This window comes from Otolemur garnettii, unplaced genomic scaffold (assembly GCF_000181295.1).
Source record: "Otolemur garnettii isolate 467f Iridium unplaced genomic scaffold, OtoGar3 scaffold00004, whole genome shotgun sequence".
Lineage (NCBI taxonomy): Eukaryota > Metazoa > Chordata > Mammalia > Primates > Galagidae > Otolemur > Otolemur garnettii.
The window spans coordinates 7,485,233-7,504,082 of NW_003852399.1; positions in this window are offsets into that span (position 1 = coordinate 7,485,233).

The window sequence follows — 18,850 nt, forward strand, 5'->3', positions numbered from 1 at the left end:
TAGGTTCTCACACGATTCTGTCAACTTCTTGATGATGTAGTCCAGATCGCGCTGTGTCTTTCTCAAACTCATTTGATACTCACTATCTAAGCACCTAATGTACTGAGGCTAGGTTGTAAGCAAGGGTGCGCTAGAATAGTAAAAAGAAGAGAAAACAATGGAAAAAGAAAAACCCCACGAACTTAATTGTTACATCACTTATTCTTCCAGGTCATTCTACTCCTGTCCCCTGTCCCCCTCCACCTTTAAAATAAATATTGTTCTCAGTACGTTTCCATGGAAATCACACAAGCCTTAAGGAAGCAATTCTGATTTTGAGGCTGCACCTCCTCCTGGTGATCAATCCCTTAGGAGGGTTTTCTTTAAGCCAAGTTTCCATGGCTTCCACTTTGCTGCCACCTGCAAGCAGGCTGGGGAGAAACTGTATATGGGGTCAGAAGGGCCAAGGTGGAGGGAAGCTAGGTAACCCTCTGGACCCTCTGCTGAGTTCTGATATATTCAGCACCCCTGAATCTCCTGGACACTCCAGGGGTGGGGGGGGGCTTCTGACATGCAGCAGCAGCGTCTTTAAGTTGTTCGAAGCTTAGCATGGATTAAGCTGTTGCCATATTAAAAAAAAAAACAAGTAATACAACAGGGGTGAGTTTTGTATTAAGTGCTAGGATCACAGTTTGCTTTAGGTGTAGATGGAGAAGGAAGACCCTTATTTGATAGGATTCAGAATCTTTGGAATCAATATTGCTCGAAAATTCAATGTTCAGCCAGGGAGTAACACTTTCACTTACAACTCACTAGTCAGATCTAATTACAGAGTTACTTATAAGAATCTATGGAAGTGTGTGTGCCTGGAAAAAGGGAGAGTTGGAAAGATTTGCACTGATTTAATAGCACTAATGACTATCATCAATAATATAGGAGTTCACAATTATTAATAATTCACTACGTGCTGAGAACCTTTTTACACATACCATTTCTTTGAACCACCACGAAAATACACATTTTACAGACAAGGAAATCGACACTTAAAAGAGCTGAATTATGGTACCTTGCTCAACATCAGCCAGCTTCTAAGTCAGACTTGAGATTTAAACTTAATTTTATCTGCTTCTAGAACATGGATTCTTCAGATGCAGTCCTGGACCATCAGAGGATTTAATTGGCCCCCTATTATTGGGCATTAGGTAGTTTCAAGTTTTTTCCAATGGACAATCTTGTGCAAATTTTTTTCAATCATCCATGATTATTTCTTTAGGATAAATTACTAGATAAATATTACTTGCTTGAAATATACACATATTTTGAGAGTGAAACTCCTTGTAAAAAGTGAAAGCTTCAGGAAGTGTGTTAGTCTCCTAAAATGGCTTCTGTCAATCCTTCCCCTCAGTTTATGAAAAATACTTTGTTACTAAGAGGTAGAGTTGATCCCCCCTCCTTAGAATTTAGACTGGTCCTGTGTTGCTCTGGATGGATGGAAGTGATATTTTGAGGTATCTGAGCTCAGGCCTTAAGAGACTGTCAGTTTCTGCTTTCTTGCTCTTGAAATCCTGCTGCTGTGCTGTGAGAAGTCCAAGCTTCCTGGGCAGGAAAAACCAGGGTGCTAGGGGCAACAGCCCCAGCTAAGATCCTGGCTGACACAGTCAGGTCAGATGTTAGCCATTGTGGCTGCTCCAGCCTAATTGAGCCTCCAGGTGACTACAATCCCTGACAACATCACATAGAGCAAAAGACTCAACCAGCTTAACCCAGTCAACCCACCGAATCATGGGATTTGGGGTGGTTTATCGAACAGTGATAGGTAACTGAAATAGGTGCTATTCATTTGTCTTCATTTGCACATATATCTCAACATTCCAGATGGACTTTCTGTGGAGCTCTGCAGGATGCACAGCATTCTGAAACCACAGAAAAGGCCAAGACAAGGTATAAGGGGGCCTTTTGGTTTATGAGGCCTGAGATGACCACTCTGAAACAAATGCTTTTCTTAACTTAAGTCGATTGTTAGGAAACAGCTGCATTAGGCTTTGGATCCCTTTCCCTGCCTCTACAGGTCCCAGGGGTCCTCAAACTATGGCCCGTGGGCCCAATGCGGCCTGACGAGGACATTTATCCAGCCCACCAGGTGTTTTTGACACGCTGCCTGTCCTGCTTAGCAGCCGACTCGTCCGGGGGCCCGCAGTTTAGCCCTCCAATGTTCTGAGGGACAGTGAACTGGCCTCCTGTTTAAAAAGTTTGAAGACCCCTGTAAGCAGATGAATATTCTTAAGTAATGTTTACTAAGCACAGATACTCGGCAGGTGCTGAAGTTAAGTTCCTATTTAGTGTTGCCAGAAACAGAGGCTTCCGTTCTTTAGATCCACACTGTGATGGGAACTCTATGTACCTACTATGTACAAGGCCACCTGAAAGGGGCTTCCTACACTTTGTTTCAGGTAATCTTCCCAACAAACTCCTGAACAGGTATATTGTCTCCTTAATTTGCAGAAGGAAAATGAGGCTCATAGAAGTTTAGGAGTTATCCATAGGTAACACATAGCTAATAAACTTCAACTCAAGTTTGATTGGCTGCAAATCCTGCCTGCTTCTCATTATACCCGAAACTCGGAAATTAACTCACTTCACCATTTATTTTGGTCCCAGCAGCAAATGTACTACCTGTAGTGTTATTTATTTAACATTTTCGTTACATTGATTCCCATTTTAAAAACTTGAATGCATTTATTTAATAATAATAAATTAAATTTGCCACAATAGAAAGAAGAAAATCAAAAATCCAATATTGATTTCAACATATGAAAGATAACAGTGAAAATAATCCATAAAAACAAACAGCACATTAAACTAGCTACACACTGTTATTTGCAGAAGGTGGAGCCTAAGAGGAAAGTTGTTAGAGACAGGCTGAAACTTAGAATTTTTCTTGTTCTTGAGCAAATGGATGGGAAGAAAACTGAAAAGTGATAACCTTCTCTATCAGTCAGGGCTGTTTCGTGCTGCATCCATGCATCATTTAAAACTGACTCATGGCCATGCATTACCAGTGATACCTGACTACTTCTCATAGTTCTTCACATATGAATCAGTTATAAGTGCTGCCTCTGAGAGCACAGGGATTAGTGCAATGGATTGAGCATTTCTGTGCCCCTCTCATTCTTATGTTGAAAGTCTAATCTGCAACTCCATCCTATTAGGGTGTAGGGTCTTGGCAGGTGATTAGGTCATGAGGGTGGGGCCTTGATGATGGGATTCATGCACTTCTAAGAGGAGATACCAGAGAACTTTATTCCTTTCTTCCTTCTCTTAACCGAGCAAGGATGCAGTGAGAAGACCATCTGTAAGGCGAGAGGAGGGCTCTCTTCAGAATCTGACTATGTTGGAACCCTGATCTTGGACTTTCCAGCCTCCAGAACTGTGTGAAATCAATTTTTGTTGTTTAAGCCACCCAGCCTCTGGTTATTTGTTATGCAGCAGCCTGAAAGGACTGAGGCAGTTTGAGGAACTTTAAATTTTGTAAATAGCAAACACTAACTCACTCATTTCCCTGACTCCAGTTACCACCTCCACTATGCATGCTGTCACCAAAAGAGATTTTGCTTGGTCACTTCCCTGCTTACAGCTTCTTTAGGATGGCATGTGTCATTTTGCATAAACTTGTCCAAGCCAGCGTTTACAGCCTAGTCTTCTGCTTCTTCTGGTTGTGTCTTCCAAGATTCAGCATCAGTGAAGTTGCTATGGTTTTTCTTATCTTTGTAAATGGAGCACTCCCTACCTGTATACCTTCCTTCCTTCTCTGCTTCAGGATGAGAGAGGACACCCCAGAAGGGTGAAGTCTAGGAGAACAGGTCTTCTCAAGGACACCACAAGGATACACCTGCAGGGACTTAAGAATTTGTAGACTTAACTTTCTAGAACTTGGAAATTTCTATTTCTGTGAAATCTTGTGGTTCTGTGGGGGATGGAACAGTATCTTCCACTTGATTCAAACTGGCCAATGAAAAAGGTACCTATGGGTTGGAACTTTTTGACTAGAGATAAAAAGGAAAAGACCAAGCCAGCTGGGGAGTCCTGCCATTTGGAATTCTTCTATGCCGTAAGCTCCCGGCCGGTGAATAAACCCCTTCCTCTTATAAACATGGTGTTTGGGTGCTCTTTCTTTCCACTGAGTCTCGTCTGCCTGCAACAAAGACACAGATCAAATGTCACTTCTTTGGGAAGATTTCCTGCAGTATTCCAAAGACAGTTAATTTTGCCTCCTCTGAAGTCTTACGGAATATTGTGCTTTCTTTGAATTGGCTGTTATTTCCCTGTAATCAAATCTCTTCTTTGTATTGGCCATATCCCCTTGATTATAAACCCCTTTTGGGGAAGTATTTTACCTTTGTCATCATCCTCATTTCTTGGGGTATGTGGTAGGCAGAATTCAAAGATGCCTTCCAAGATTCCCAAACTCTGGTTATTCAATCAACCATGAATCTAGATATTGCTGTGAAAGGATTTTGTAGATGTTATTAAAGTCCCATGTCATTTGCCCTTGAATAATGGAGATTATGAAGATTATCTGGATAGGCCTGATCTAATCATATGATCCCTTTAAGAGCAGACAGTTTTCTCTGGCTGGTGGCAGAAGGGAAAGTCAGAGATATTCGAAGCGTGAGAGGGATTTTAAAGGAGTGGAGGTTTTCAGTTGCTAAAATGGAGTATTCCTGCAGCAAGGACCTGAAAATCACTTCTAGCTGCTGAGAGCAGACCCTGGCTGACAATTAACAAGAAAATGGGGACCTCAGTCCTGCCACCGCAAGGAAATTAATTCTGCTAATTACCAATAAGCTTAGAAGAATACCACGTGAGACCTAGATGAGAACCATAGCTCTGGTGACACCTTGGTTTCAGTTCAGTGAGACCCTGAGGAGAGAATCTAGTTGTACCAAGTCTTAGGCTTCTGACCTCCAGACATTGTGAAATAATGAATTTGGGTTGTTTTATGCTGTTAGTTTTTGGTAATTTTTTTTTACAGAAATAAAAGAAAATAAAAGAACCTGAGTAAATGTTTACTGAATGAATAAATGAATGGAAACATGCATCATTTAGTAGTCATAAGTGACATAAATGAGGAAAATAATGCCTTCCCTCACTTCTGGTTTGCATGAGGAAGGGCTTTTCTGTAAGGACACTGTTGTCTCTCTCTGACATTGGAACTGTTAGGCTCAGCTCCACCTTTCCTCTCCTGGCACTCCTCCTGAGACTCTGAGTCTGTTTTGTCTGTCATAGCACAGGTCAGGGCTCTCCAAGTAACTTTGCCTTCACCTGTGTGGGTATATCAGCCTCCGTCTGGATTCTGTATTTGCAGCCCATATGGCTAACAGGCTGTGTGCATCAGTTTGGGTTTCCATGGCTGGGTAACCTTAAACAGCAGACATTTATTTTGCCACAGTTCTGGAAGCTGGAAAATTCAAGATCAAGGTGCTGATAGGTTTATTCTAAGCCCTCTTCTCCTGGCTTGTGGGCAGCTAATATCTCACTCTGTGCTTGCATGACCTCTTCTTTGTGTGCATGGGGAAATCTCTCTAGTATCTCTTCTTATAAGGGCACAAATCTCATCATATGGATCCAAAGACCTCATTTTTTTTTTTTTTTTTTTTGAGGCAGAGTCACTCTATTGCCCCAGGCTGGAGTGCATGGCATCATAGCTCACAGGAACTGCAAACTCTTGGGCTCAAGAGATCCTCTTGCACCAGCCCCCAGGCACTCACCATAACACCCAGCTAGTTTGTCTATTTTTAGTAGAGATGGGGTCTTGCTCTTGCTCAGGCTGGTATTGAATTTCTGAGCTCAAGTAACCCACCACCCTCAGCTTCCCAGAGTGCTGGCCAAAAGACCTCATTTTCAAACACCATCTCCTTGGGGAGTTAAGGCTTTGATATTTGCATTTTGGGGGGGACACAATTATTCAATAAATATCCTACCTCTGACCCCCCAAATACATATTCTTCCTATATGTAAAATTTACTCATTTCATTCTATCAGCCTCAAAGATCTTAACTCATTCCAATGTCAACTCTAAAGTCTAATGTAAACATCATTTAAATCACGTGCAGGTGAGACTCAAGGTACTATTTAGTTTAAGGCAATTTTCTCTGTACCTGTGAACTTATGAAATCAGGTAAGTTATGTGCTTCCAAAATTCAGTGATTGAGGAGGCTTAGGATAGACACGTCCATTTCAAAAGACAAATCAGAAGGAAGAAGGAGGTGACAGGTCCCAAATAAGTCCAAACTCTAATCAAGCAAATTCCACTAGCTCTTCAGGCTTGAGAGGAATCCTTTCAAGTTTGATACTCTGCCTCTCAGGCCCACTAGGGTTGGACCTTCCAGAGTTGTAGGACTTGATCCTGCTCCTCAGCTCTGCCAGGTAGTTCTCACCACATGCCCACTGACACCAAGGCCAGTCATCCTGATGATCTCTGACTTGCCTATGGGGTTATATTCCTCTCTTCCTGAAGAATAAATAATACACATTCACAACTAAATAGCTCTATTTTTCCATCTTGTCAAATCCAAGAAGTCCAATGGCCTTCCTTAATTTTGTCCTACTTCATCTCCTTTGGTTCAAACTAGCAGTGTTTCTTTTTGTACAATCCTACAAACTATTGTGCCATAGTCCACTCACATCCTCAGTTTCTCTTCAGAACATGCTTCCTCATTTTGTGAAATATAGATAGGTTGAGAATTTTCCAAATCTTCTAGTTCTGTTTTTTTTTTTTTTTTGCTTAGTAGTCCCATTTTTAACTCATCTCTCTTGTTTTGTGTTTTACTATAAACAGTCTGGAGGGACCAAGGTGCTCCTTTAACACCTTATTTAGGAATCTTCTCAACCAAATATCTAATTTAATTGCTTGAAAGTTCTACCTCTTAGAAAAAAAACGAGAATGTAATTGAGCCAAATTTTTCCACTTTACCTGAAGGATCACTTTTTCTCCAGTTTCCGAAAACATGTTCTTTCATCTCTTCCATCTGAGACCACAATGGCCTTTACCATTCATATTTCTGCCAACATTTAATGATTGTTTACGTTTTCTCGAAAAAGGTGGAATATTTCTGTCTAGCTCTCATCTTATCTTTTTGAGCACTCACCAGAATTGCCCTTCACATCCACCTTCCCTGCATGCACCTCAAAATCAAAAGTTCTTCCATCCTCTGCCCATTACCCAGTTCCAAGGCCACTTCCACATGCTTAGGGATTTGTTACAGCAGTGCCAAGGCACTCTTGGTGCCAAGTCTGTGTGAGTCAGCTTGGGCTTCCATAACAAAATGCCATAGACTGGGTGGCCTAAACAGTAGACATTTATTCTCTTATAGATTTAGAAGCTGGTAAGTCTAAGATCAAGGTGCTGGCAAGTTAAGTTTCATTCTAACGCTTCTTTTCTTGGCTTTTAGGTCGCTACCAGCTCATTGTGTACTCACATGAACCTTTTTGCATACCATGGAGAGGAAGAGAGAGAATGCATACAAACTTTTTGGTGTCTCTTCCTATAAGGGCACTAATCCCATTATGAGGGCCCCATCCACAGGACCTCATATAATCCTGATTACCTCCCAAAGGCCCCATCTTCAATACCAAAACACTGGGTGGTAGGGGACTCCAACATATGAATATTTAGGGGATACAAATATTCAGTTCATAGTACAGACCTATGACCTCCTCCTTCAACTTGGCTTCTATCAATAAGAAGAATGATGTATTGGGCCCCATATGTGCTCTACATTTTACTTTACAATATGTTCTAAACCTATTTATTGGGAGATGGAGGAGAGTCTCTTGGAGACTCTAGCAGAAGACATGAGCTATTGTGAGACCTGTACCTGTGGCAAGACAACACCTTGGAAATGTCAGCTCCATCTCTTTCCTTGTAACCTTTGACCTTGACCTTCATCCCATCGATGTAGGAATGAGAATTTTTGGAACTTTGACCTCAGAGAAGGCATGAGACAAAAATTATACTTTTGATCAAATTTCTGTCCTTTTAGTTTTGAAAATATGAATACTTAAGGGGATGGAAATAACAGGGTTCATGGGCAAGAAGTTTTAGACAACATAATGAAGAGGAGAGGCTTCTCCCACCATCAGAAATGAATGTCTTTGGCTAGAGGAAGGGCAGAGATTTGGAGGGAAAACAGTGAGAGCTTCTCAGATTCCTGTTCTCTGGATGGACCCCAAAGATGTGGCAACATCCATTCCCAATGCCTGGGACACAGCTTGGTAGAGTTCTGGGGGTGAGTAGCAAGACCCAGAGGAAAAAAGTTGATGTTTAGTGTGGTAGGAAGAAAAATCCCTATTCCCCTTTCTGTTGGCTGTTCTATAAAGTGATCTTAGCATCCTTCATTAGGACATAGGGTCTAATTCCTCTCCCTGGGAACCTGAATGGTGACCAATAGTGTGCCTCAGAAATGATTCTATGATTTTACGTGAACTCTGAGGCTAGGTTGCAAAAGGCAATACATCTACCTTGTCTGCTAGGACACTTGAGTTTGGAAACTTAAACCACAGTGTAAAAAGTCTGATTCCCCAGAGACTGCCATGCTGTGAGGTCACCTCTGCACACAAGGTGAGGCTCTAAGTTACTACTCTCTCACAAGCTGAGATCCCAGTCAATAGTGGGCTTTGATTACTGGTAGTTTGTTTCTTTTTGTTTCTAAGTAGTGTTCCTTGAAATGGGCATATTACAGTTTGTCTAACCATTTACATGTTGTTTCCATTTTAGGGCTATTACAAATAAAGATGTGATAAACATTTGTGTACAGGTTTTTGTATGAATGTAAGGCTTTATTTGTCTGGGATAGATGCCCAGGAGTGCAATTGCTAAGTCGCATGGGCAGTGCATGTTTAGTTCTGTAAGAAACTGCCAAACTGCTTTCCAGAGTGGCTGTATCATTTTATTTTTTCCACCAGCATTGTATGAGTGATCCCGCTTCTTTGCATACTGATTGGCAGTTGGCATTGTAAATATTTTTTAATTTTAGCCTTTTGGATAGGTGTGTAGTGATATATCATTGTGGTTTTAATTTGTGTTTCCCTAGTGGTTGATAATGTTGAACATCTTTTGATATGTTTATTTGCCATCTGCATCTCCCCTAAAGTGAAAAATTATGTCTCCTGTCCATTTTCTAATTGAATTTGTTTTTATACTGTTGAGTTTTGAGGTGTCTGTATATATTCTGGATGCTAGTCCTTTGTTGGATATGTGGTTTCTCACTCTGCAGCTTGCCATGGTCTTTCATAGAGCAAAATTTTAAATTTTAATAAAGTCTAACTTTTAATTTTTTCTTTTGTGAATCGTACTATTAGAATCAAGTCTAAAGACTTTCCTAGTCCTAGATCCTGAAGATTTTCTCTTATGTTTCATTCTGAAAGTGTTATAGTTTTATGTTTTAATTTAATCTGTGATCCAGTTTTGAGTTCATTTTTGTGTAAGACTTAGGTTGAGATTCCTTTTCCCCCCTATGGGTGTCCAATTGCTCCAGACATTTGCTGAAAAAGCTATCTTTTCTTTATTTGCTTTTGCACTGTTGCAAAAAAAAAAAAAAAAAGTCAGGCATGGTGGCTCATGCTACCATAGAACTCTGGGAGGCCAAGGTAGGAGAATCACTTGAGGTCAGGAGTTCAAAATCAGCTTAAGAGTAAGATCTCATCTCTACTAAAAATAGAAAAATTACCTAGGTGTTGTGACGGGTGCTTCTAGTCCCAGCTACTCAGGAGGCCAAGGAGGGAGGATCTCTTGAGCCCAGGAGTTTGAGGTTTCAGTGAATTCAGATACTGCTGCTGTACTCTTCCTAGGGCAACAGGGTGAGATTCTTGTCTCAAAAAAAAAAAAAAATCAGTTGGGGATACAGGTGTGGGTCTACTCCTGGGTTCTTTGTTCTGTTCCATTTTTCTAAGTATCTCTTCCTATCCCAGTACCATACAGTTTGGATTATTATAGCTATATTGCCTTGAAATTAGGTAGATTAATGCCTATCACTTTATTCTTCTTTTTCAAAATATTTTAGCTATTCTAATTCCTTTGTCTTTGTGTATAAATTTTGGAATAATGTTGTCTATGTCAATAAAAATCTTTGCTGGGATTATGATTTAACAGAACTGCATTAAACCTCTCTATATATATCAGTTTGGAAATAACTAACATCTTTACCCTGTTAAGTCTTACAGTCCATAAATGCAACATGTCTCTCCATTTATTTAGATATTCTTTGATTTCTTTCATTAGCATTGTGTAGTTTGCAACATATAAATCCTATGCATGTTTTGTTATTTTTTACACCTAAGTATTAATTTTGAGTGATTGTAAATGATATAATATTTTAAATTCTGGCATCTTGTATTCATTGCTAGTATATAAAAATACAATTGATTTTTTATCTTATATCTTGTAACTTTACTGAACTTATTACTTTTAGGATTTTTTTGATAGATTCCTTGGGATTTTCTAGATAATAATGTCATTTGCAAATAGGGGCAGTATTATTTCTTTTTTTCTAATCTATACACCTTTTATTTCCTTTTCTTGTCTTCTTATACTAACTAGATCTTCCAGCCTATGTTAAATACGAGTAAAAAGGGCGGATAGTTTTCTTGTTCCAAATCTTAGGAGCAAAGTCTTCAATCTTTTCACTATTAAGTATAATATTAGACATAGGATTTTTTGTAGATGCTACTAAGTTAAGAAAGTTCTATTCCTATTTTTCTGAGAGCTTTTTTATCTTTTGCCATGAATTGCTATTAAAATTTGTCAAATGCTTTGCCTTGACAAATGATCATATGATTTGATCATATGATTTTCTTCGTTTAGCCTGTTAGTGTGGTGGGTTATGTTTATTATTACATTGTGGCTGTATATTGATTGATTTTCAAATATTGACCCAGTCATACATCCTTGGCATAAATCCCCTTTGGTCATGGTGTGTACTTATTATCATATATTGATGAATTCTCTCTGCCGATTTTTTTACAGGGATTTTTATAGTTAAATCTCATATTAGGCTCCTATTCATGAGATGAGGTATACTGATCTGTAGTTTTCTTTTTTTGATTGTCTTTGGGTTTGGTATGATAATACTAGCTTCATAAAATGAATTAGGAAGCTTTCTTTTCTCTTCTGTTTTCAGGGAGACATTGTACAGAATTGTGTTAATTTCTCTTCAAACATTTGGTAGGTTCTCCAAGGAGACCATCTGGGCTTGAAAATTTCTTTTTTTAGAGTTTTAAAATTATTGATTCAATTTCCTTAATAGTTATAGGGCTATTCAAATTATCTGTTTCACATTGAGTGGTCTGTGGTGGCTTGAGTTTTTAGAGGAACTGGACCATTTAGTGTAAGTTATTAAATCCATGCATTTAGAGTTGTTCATGTTTTCAGGCTCGGTAACAAAATCTTCTGTGTCATTCCTGATATTGCAAATTTATGTCTTCTCTCTCTTTTTCCTCCCCTTTGTCTGTCTTGTTAGAGGTTTTTCAATTTTATAGCACTTTATAAATAACTAGCTCCTTGTTTAATGAATTATTCTCTTTTGGTTTTCTGTTTTAAATTTTGTTAGTTTCTGGTTTTATATTAACATTTCATTCCTTCTTTTTGCTTTGAATTTATCTTATTCTCCTTTTGTAGATAGATTCTTGAGATGGAAGCTTAGGTTATTGATTTGAAACTTTTTCTAGTACATGGATTAATGCTATAAATTTGCCTCACAACACTGCTTTAGGTGTGTCCCACAAATTCTGGGATATGTTATACTTTAATCTTTATTCAGTTCAATGTAATTTTTAAAATTTTCTTTGAAACGTTCTCTTTGATCCATGTGTTTTCTAAAGGTGTGATGCTTCATTCTCAAGTGTTCAGATATAATTCTGTTATCTTACTGTAACTGATTTCTAGTTTGACTCTATTGTGGTTGGAACTGGATGATTTCCATCCTTAGAAAGTTTGTTTTATAGCTCAGTGTCTTAGTGCTTTTGTCTATAAAGGAACACCTGAGGTTGGGTACTTTATAAAAAAGAGGGTTATTTGGCTCATGATTCTTCAGGCTGTATAAGAATCATGGAGCAGGCATTTGGGTCTGGTGAAGGGCTCAGGCTGCATCACTCATGGAAGAAAGAGAAGGGAAAGCAGCATGTGCAGAGATCACAAGGAAAGTGGGAAAGCAAGAGAGAGGGAGGGAGCCTCTTTAACAACATCCTTTCTTGGGAACTCGTAGACAATGTACTTATCCTCCACCCACAAGGGAGGACATTAATCTGTTCATGAGGGGACAAATGCCACAACAAAAGTACTTCCCATTAGGCCCCTATATCCTAAAATTTCAAGATGAAATTTGGAGAAGATCAAACAAACCAAACCATAGCATGACCCTAGCCTTCAAAATCTCATGTCCTACTCACATGCAAAAATAAAATCATCCCTTCCCAGTAGTCCTCAAAAAAAGTCCTAACCTGTCTCATCTAAGACTCAAGGCAAGTTCTTTACAGCTGTGAGCCTATAAATTTAAAAACAAGTTACTCATTTCTGAGATATAATGGTAGAATAGATGTTGAGCAAACATTCCATCCCCAAAGGGAGAGAGTAGCCCAAAGAAATGGGTAAGAGGCCCCATGTGAGTCCAAAACCCAGAAAAACAGACATTAAATCTTAAAGATCCAAATAATCTTCTTTGACTCCATTTCTCACATACTAGGCACACTGGTACTGGAGGTGGGCTCCCATGGCCTTGAGTAACCCCATCTCCATGGCTTTGCTGAAAGCAGCCCAATGCTGCTCTCATGGGTTGATGTCTCTGGTTCCTATGGCTTTTCCAGCCTCAGGTTGCATGTTGCTGGTGGTTCTACCATTCTGGGGTCTGGAGGCTATGGCTCTGCCCCTCTGACTTCACTAGGTACTGCCCTAGTACAGGCTCTCTGCTGTGGCTCCACCCCTTTGGCAATCCTGCATTACCAGGCTTTTTGCTCTAAGGCTTTCTGATACATCATCCTCTGAAATCTATGTGGAAGCTGCCAAGCCTCCACCACTCTTGCATTCTGGGTGGCTGTAGAATTAACTTCACATGAATGCTGCCAAAGCTTATTGTTTGTGCCCTCCAGAGAGGCAGCTAGAGAACTACCTGGGGCCATTTTATTCATGTCTGATGCCAGAGCAGCCAGAGTGCATGCAGCAGGGTCCTGAGGTCATGCTGGGCATCGGTATCCTGGTTTTTATATCCCTGGAACCCTTCTATCCTCCTAGGCTCTGGGCCTGGGATGGGAAGGGCAGCTTTGAAAATTTATGAAATGCCTTCATGACCTTTTCCTGTTGTCTTAACTATTAGCACCCGACTCTCATCTCTCTAGCAAGTGGTTGCTTTATAGCACCCTTGGATTCCTCTCTTGAAAACACTCTTTCCTTTTCTACCACATGGCCAGCCTGCAGATTTTCTAAATTTTTATACTCTGTTTCCCTTTAATTATAAATTCCAACTTTAGATCATTCCTTTGCTGCTGACTTAAGCTGTTAAAAGCAGCTACACCACTTCGTGAATGCTTTGTGGCTTAGAAATTTCTTCTACCAGATGCCCTAGGTCATTATTCATAAGATTGGCTTTCCACAAAGCCTGGGGGCATGGACACAAGACAGCCAAGTTCTTTGCTACAGCACATTAACAAGGGTAGACTTTCTCCAGTTCCCAGTAAATTCTTCATTTCCACCTGAGGCTCCTCAGCATGGCCTTTACCCTGTATGTTTCTATCAGCATTTTGGTCAGAGTAATCTTTTAGCATATCTTCTTTCTCCTCTCTTTCTGGGACTCTAATGACACACATGTTAGATCTTTGGTGCCATAGGTCCTTGAGACTCCTAGTTCTTGTTTTTGTTCTTGTTGTTGTCTTCCTTCTTCTCAATCTATAGTTTCTCTTGTTCAGGTTCTTCTACCTTTAAATCTATTGATTCTTTCCTCTGCCCCTCCATTGTGTGTTGAGTTCATCTCTGGAGGCTTTTATTTTAATTGTTCTATTTTTTGGGCTGAAAATTTCCATTGGGGTTTCCTTTATATTATCTACAGGTCTTTGTTGAGACTTTCTATTTCTTTCCTGAGGCTTCCTAGTCTTTCATTTGTTAGAAGCACATGCATGTTTGCTCTTTGAAGCATTTTTTATTGTGAGTGTTTTAGAATCTCTATCAGGTAATTCTAACATGATTCTGTCACCTTTATATTGGCATTTATTGATTATCTTTTTTCATTCAGCTTGAGTTCTTCCTGATACTCGGTATGTGAGTGATTTTTGAGTGAGCCATGGATATTTGCACATTATGTTATGAGTTATGAGTCTGTGAATCTTATTTAAACTGCCTATTTTAGGTGGCTTTTCCTAACACCATTCTTACAGGAAAAAGAAGAGTTACATGCCTTGTTACTACCCGATGGGAATAGAAGTCTATGTTCTCTGAACAGCCTCTGTTGGTGCCTAAAAGGAGAACTATCATTACTGCTGGGCTGGAGTAAGTGTGCTGGGTGCCCATGTGGTTTTCACTGACACCAGAATGGGGATGGCTTCATTATTGAAGGGGTATGTTGAAACTTTTGACTCTCTATCAGCTCTCCTCTGATACCTCTCTAGTGGGGAGGGAGAACACCTCACAACAGCTTCGTGAAGGTGGAAGGGTGGGCTTCCCACATGATCTCCACTGGGACCAAGGGTGAAGAAAATGATGAAAGTCCTTTCTTGGCCTTTTCTGACACTTTTTGCAAAGGGAGAAGTTTCAGCTCTTCATCCAGCCTTTGTTGGCAGGGGTGGGAGCTGGACCACAGGGTTTCTTTCTTTCTTTTTTTCCTTTTTCTGTGGTGTTTGGCAAGGGTAGAGTGGTTATTACCTCAACGTTTTCTTTCTAGGCTCCTTCTTTATTGGTCTGTGCACCGCAGAGAACACAGAGTTTACCTGAGTTTTGTTGGGGCTTTTTGTTTGCACCCATTCATGTTTGTTGGCTTCTTCACCTCCAAGTCTGGGAAGAGAAAAGCCAGGAGAATCACTTCCATAGTACTGTTGCTCAGGTCCTGTTCTTGGTTGGTCTACCTTCTTTTCTCCACTTTTCAGAGTGTTTTAGTGTTTGTTTTGCAGGTAATAGCCAAGGTTTTTAGTTGTGTCTAGCAGGCAGAAGCTCTGAATGATGGGATTTTAAAGCCATTTCTTTAGGATTATCATGATCACTTTTAGCCTGTGTGACAGTGTAAATACTTAGGGTGCTGATTCTACTACCACTGTCTTATAAAGGACGCTCAGTTTCTCTTATACAGGGAACTAGGCACTCTGGGGACATCCTGACCTCAAGGCCTGCTTCTGGCATATTCTGGATCTTTAAAAGGTCATGATTCATTTCCCTTTCAGAAAAATAAAGAAATATTTCATTTAGCACTGACATAGGGTTTCCAAGATTGTCTTCCAGGCTTGATCCTCCTTGTTTCATGAAAGTTTGAAAGTTCAAGAATGATATGTGTGAAAAGAGCCCTGAAGAATCAGTCTACAGACACAGACTGCTCTGTGCCCTTGACCAATCCCTTTCAACTTCTGGTCTTCAGTTTGTCCACCTCAGACCCAGGAAAGATAGGGATGGACCAAACTGAGCATTCCAAACTTTGATCACTTGTATGGCACCAGCATCACAGGACCACCTGCTTGCCATCATGGGACTACCTGCTTTTCTATTTATTGAATATTTTTCTCCAGATTGACTCACTTTAAAGAGGAAACTGCATGTTGCCATGGATGTGTGTCCCTTGGCAGGAGAGTGGCTGTGCTGGCTCCACACAACCAGGACCAGTGTTTTTAGTCATGGGGTCCTCTGAGGTCTCAATCCCAGCATAGAAGAAATGGTCACTGGGGTTGTAAATTCAATGTGCCATGTATACCCAAACTCTGATTCTAAGAAAACACATCTTCCTACCAGCAGGCTAGTTACAGAGATTCTCCAAACACAGATGCTGTGCTCTCCCAGACGTCTGGTGGTAGTTCACCCTCCCTGGACTGTAGACAGGAAACCTGTTGTTGGTTCATTTGAAAATTTCCAGCCGCGCCCCTCTTCTCTCCCTGCAGTTCTGAGGCACTCAATTTAAAAAAAGCCTCCCTTACTCCAAAACATTTTGGAGCAAACATTGAGCATCATCCTGTTCCTTTTAACACACCTTCTGCTCTTCCTCCCCGTGACAAAATGTTGCTTGCCAACGTAGTTATTCTTGAAATGAAAATGAATTAAAATTTCTCTCCTTGGGAGTACTTGTGAGGAGAGTTTCATGACCCCCCCACCCCTACCCTTATGTTCATTGGAGAGCCCTGGGAATTAGCTACACAGTGCTAGAAACCAGCCAGCCCCTCTCTGGTCTCCTCCTGAGGTGAGAGTCTGAGGAGATGCCCCTCAGTGGCCAGATTTCAAGTGGGCCCCAGTGACTTTAAGGAAACAAAACAATGAATCAGGCCCAGCATGGTGGCTCATGCCTGTAATCCTAGCATTCTGGGAGGATCAGGCGGGAGAATCCCTCGGAGCCAGGAGTTCAAGACCAGCCTGAGGAAGAGTAAGACCCTGTCTCTACAAAGAAGTAGAACAATTAGCCACATGTGGTGGTGCTTGTGTATAGTCCCAGCTACTTGGGAGGCTGAGGCAGAATGATTGCTCAAGCCCAGGAGTTTGGGTTTGCAGTGAGCCTCTGCACTCCAGCTGGGGAGACAAAACAAGAGCCTGTCTCATGAAAGAAAAGAGAGAAAAGAAAAGAAAACAATGAAATGATCACTACATAATCAAGGCTGTCTTATAGGCAAAATACATTGATGTCAGGGATTCAGGAAAGGAAATAACGAAATAACAAAAGGGGCCTAATCTGTTGTTACTTAATCTGTTGACCTTGGTCTTGACCTCTCTCAGAGGTCTGGAACAGAGAGACAGTAAAGCACAGTGGTTAGTTTCAGGAGCTCTTGCCTAGTCCCCAGAAGGGAATCCTGATTCCTTTCCAGTTGCAGGGCCTTGGGCTGTCTGCCTTCTGTGTCTTCTTTGTCCTTATCTGTAAAATGGAGCTGACAGTAGTCACTACCACGTCATAGTGGCTCTGAGCTGGTTGATATGAAGCAAATCATATAGATAGCTCAGAGCACCTGCTGCATGGTCACTGCCTAAGGCACATTACCTACCATTTCTATATCATCCTGGCTGTTTTACCCTCTTCATAGGTGTTATTCTCCTGTTACCTTTCTGGTTTCCGTCTCTACTCCCATCATGCTCTTCTGACTCGGGCTAGTTGTGGGGCACAAATGTGGAGCCAGCCCTCGCCCGGGGCCTGCCCTGACAGTGTGGCAAGATGACCTCAGCCTGGGAATGCCTCCTGGTGACCACGGCCTTCTATTTATACAGCCTACCACTGGGCTGGCTCAGAGAATGCCAGTATTCCATGTCTGTGACACTGTCAGCTCGCCTATCACTCAGAGTCTGAAATTATCCTCTGCTGTAATCATAAAGGGTCCCAGAATGATAGAATGTCCTAACTGATGGAAAAATCACAAAGGCCTCTTAAATCCTGAGGACGGCAGTTGTCATGACCATGTCCCATGTAGGAAATTTTGGAAAGGTCCAACATCTGTAAGCTCTTCTAGTTTTCAAAAACCCTTTGGCAGATTCTCTCTCCCAGCTCTCCGTTTCTCTCCCTTTGTACTGTTGTCATTTGCTGAGTCTCTAAAACCCTCCTGACTGGTCTTCTTTCTTGTGTCTTTGAATCTCTCTAACCCATTCTGTAGAGCAGAGGTTGGTAAACTTTTTCTGGAAAGGGCCAGATGGTAAATAGTTTAGGCCTTAGGCCATAGAGTCTCTGTTTCAACTACTGAATTCTGCTGTTGTAGTGTGGAATGGGTGGCTGCGTCTCAATACAACTTTATTTATGGGTGTTGAAACTTAACTTTCATAACATTTTCATGTCTTAAAATGTAATTTTTTTTTTTTTTTGAGACAGAGTCTCACTATGTCACCCTTGGTAGAGTGTTATAGCGTCATAGCTCACAGCAACATCAAACTCTTAGGCTTAAGAGATTCTCTTGCCTCAGCCTCCCAAGTAGCTGAGACTACAGGCACCGCCACAATGTCTGGTTAGTTTTTTATTTTTTTTTTGGTTGCAGTTGTCATTGTTGTTTTAGCTGGCGCAGGTTCCAACCAGCCAGCGTTGGTGTATGTGGCCAGTGCCATAACCACTATGGTATGGGGACCAAGCCTTAAAATGTGATTTTTAAGAATTTGATATTAAAACCAATTTAAAAATGTTAAAACCATTCTCAGCTTGTAGACAGAATAAAAATAGGAGGATGGCTTAATTTGGTCTGGGGATGATGGCTTGCCTATACTTGCTCTGGAATGAGGTTTTTAGAAAGACACAACAGTTACTATTATGGCAACTGCTGTCATCTGCTGAGTGCATGAGTGGTGCCACGCACTGAGCTAAGAGATCCTCCTGGGATGCACTTAGATCTCAGGGTGACTTGACTAGAGGGACTCTTTTCCTTTTTATTGAGGGATAAGGAACTAGAAGCTCCCAGATGGGAAGTGGGCACAGTCAGGATTTGAACCTGGGTCGCCTGAGCTCACTCCCAGAATCTGCTGCTCTCTGCTGCCTTGGATACACCAGGAAGGTACTCCAAGGCCCTTACCATGGGCTCCGGAGGCTCAGAGGTTTGGTGATCCCCATAGCTCCCAATCTTCCCCTACTCGTGGCTTCCTAGACGTTGTGATTGCCTTTTGGTTCCTTGCACTCTTCAGGTTTCTTTCTTTCTCCTGCCTGTCACACCATTCCCCTGGTGCTGACACACCATTTCT